This window comes from Apteryx rowi, unplaced genomic scaffold (genome assembly GCF_003343035.1).
Source record: "Apteryx rowi isolate R43461 unplaced genomic scaffold, aptRow1 scaffold_406, whole genome shotgun sequence".
NCBI classification, from domain to species: Eukaryota; Metazoa; Chordata; class Aves; order Apterygiformes; family Apterygidae; genus Apteryx; species Apteryx rowi.
The window spans coordinates 359,700-362,828 of NW_020450588.1; positions in this window are offsets into that span (position 1 = coordinate 359,700).

Here is a 3,129-nt window from a genome sequence, read left to right on the forward strand (position 1 = left end):
GGGCGGCCCCGTCCGGCCCCAGCCCCTTCGGCCCCGCGGCGTCCTGGGGRCATCGTGAACTGGCGGGTCCCTGGCTGCGTCCCTGCTGCAGCCGGGCTCGGAGGGACGGCGGTTTGCCAGGACACGGCGTCCTGGGTGGTGGCTTTTGTTTTTCCTCAGCTACTCGTGAAATTCGGCAACTAGGTTGCCTCATCTGTTGGCTTCGGCAGGTCTGCAGCCCTCTTTGGCTCGAGACCGTTAGCGTCCTCCGGCAAAACAGTGTGATGGGCGCCTCCAGGAGAAGGTAAAAAGTAAGAGGGAGGACAGCCAAAGTGCAGCTGGAAGGGGAAGGCAGCTGCCACGCCACAGTAGCTAGGGCTGGAGCCGGCCTTGCACTGACAGAGGGTGTTTTGCACTGCAGGTTGTGTTTTTATGCTGCAATTACCAGACACAAAACTGGGGGAGGAGGTGCTCAGAGGCACAGAAGCACCGTTGTAGGTAAGTCGTGTGACTCAAACGCTCAACTGGACACATTTGATTTGTCTCTCACACCTCACATATATCTCCTCCTCCTTCACAAACACATACACTCTTTCCCTTCCACCACTTCTCCCTTGTACTTCTCTTTTCAGCCACTCCATCCCTCCCCAAAAGTCAGCTACAGATGCTTCCCACTGGCTCTCTTCTGCTGTTCCTCTTCATTTTAGTGTCTCCTTAGGAGCTAGGAAGTGCCTGGCAGGAAAAGTTACCAAAAGCTTCTCTCATTCTATTTTCAGAGGTGAGGGAAACAACCCAGTCATCCTTAGCCAGGATGCCTTTCATTCTTCTTCATTCCCCTGGAGAGAAAAACTGAACTACTTACATGGCTCTACATTACCACAGTCAGCTCAGGAAAAAAACATTACTGATCAGCGTGGCCAGGCAGCAGCCAAAAGGCCAAATACCTCCCACCAGATCAATCCACTGATCGAAGCCTGTTTCTTGAGAGTCTCCCTTCGTGGCCTCACAGTTGCTTCCCCTGTGGTGAAGGACAGGATGTGCGTTCAGTCACTTCAGAGAAGTGCAGGTCCCCTGTTGTAGGACTGCGCATCCAGTCATGTGCTCAGACATGCACGAGCACATCAGAGCAAGGGACTGCAGACTGCAGAGCCCAATTAATGACCAAACGTGCATTAGTCACGTGCTGGAAGACAGCTGCACTTTGGTCATATCACAGACCAGAGCTGCCTCTGCAGGGGCTTAGTGGCCTCACTGCTGTGGAAAGTTCAGAGCAGAATTGTTCAGTGAGCATCTGCAGTTAAATTAGGGATGTTGAGACACATAATGAATAGCGTACAAATATTAAAATGCTACAACCTAAAGAAAACATACAGGCTCGCCTCTGCACTGGTTGGGATAAGTGGCACATGGAGTGTGTGAAACAAGCCCAAGCTAACCTCTTGGGGTCATACAAACACCTAGAGGCAGCTGCTGGCAGTCTTGGAAAGCCACCCAGGATGGTCAGAAGGTAGGACAGGATCTTCTAGAGGTTCATGGGCCTCTCTGTCTTCCCCCCCCCACCCCTTTAGGAAGTCTGAGGCGTGGCAAATGCAAGAGGCGGCTGCACTTTCCCAAAGACGCTGGAAGACCTTCCCAGGAGATGATCTGGCAAACTGAATTCTCACAATATGCACAGGTATGTCTCAGCAAAGTTAGCGGAAGAGCTAACTATACCTATGAATACTTCTGTGTGCATTTTTACTCCAAAGACCTGCGGGGATCTAAAGCAAGGGGAACTTTTCCCTTGACTTCATCTGGGCTTGGATGAAAGCCCCAAGAAATACACAGTAATCCAACATTGTGAAATTATGACATACATTAAAGAACACTCATATTTTCTTAGTATCGAAAGAGAAGCCATTATGTAATACTTGCTACTGTAGGGGAACAGGAATGTCTGCTTAGTTTCATGATTACAGGGTAGGTAGTAGCAAGTTAATGTTTAACTATGTTGTAATTTTGTTCAATCCCTCAAGACTGTTAAAAAACAGTGGAAAAAGTCTGGAGTGGTTTTATTACATGACACACAAATACCATCCTATGATCCAATTTGCAGCCCTTGAAAATGAGGAAATTGGTGCTCTGCAAAATGGGGAGTCTGACATTCTGTAAGTAAAAGGACAGAGGTCCAATTTCCCACTGTGTCCCATATGCCATTGTACTGGTAAAGCCACGGACTGTTTCTGTCCTTGCTTTTTAGGAAGATATGAGAAACCAGTGTTTGAAATGTAAAATGTATGTGTAAAATGTGAAATGTAAAAATATGTTTGCCTGATGCTGAACTGGTGGGACCAAAGTATTGCAGGATTGGGATGTCCTTTGCAAACCCTTAGCCACTCTTTTATTGGCATGAATGTGAGACAAAAATATGCACAGCTACTGCTCTTTCAGCACTGCCATAACTGCTCCACCACGGCTCCGTTTGTGGTCTCTGTGCCACACAATGAGAGACAAGTAAAGCTTTTGCGGTTTCCTTGCCGAGGCCACAAAGCTTGCAGAGGAGGCATGGTCTGCGCTGCCCTAGCTCCAGCTGTGCCCACGGACACAAGCGCCTCAGTGGTCTCTGCGGTGCACGGGGGTTGTGCAGAATCTCCTTACGCAGTTTGCATACCCTCCGCTGGGCCCCACTGCACAAGACATCAAAACTGTAGAACTCTGCTGCCTGTTGGAAGATAGACCTTCTTCTTCTTTTATTAGGGACCATTGCACTAGCCGCTGTACGAACATGGAGGAGAAAGATCATCCCCTTACCAAAGAGCTGAGCCCACCGTTACACCCAGTTATTGGAACACATCCTTGCACTTGCATTTCGCATGCATCTCAGTGTGTCCGGCGCTGTTGAAGGCACTGCTTGCTGTGACAGCTTTCCTCCCTGGAGGCCACCGTGCGCGGCACGACACGGCACATCAAGCTGGTGCCACGGTAGCAGCACGGTCGTTCTCAGCGCTGTGACTCAGGCGCCTGAGGGGCGCCTCAGGGGCTCGGCACAGAGGCCCCGGGGCCGCCGGGGGGTGCAGGCGCGCGGGCTCCTTGGGACGCGCGGGGTGCCCGGGCTCACCGGCAGCTGCCGCCTGCCGCCTGCAGGCACCGGCGCGGCGCGGCGCAGCTCCG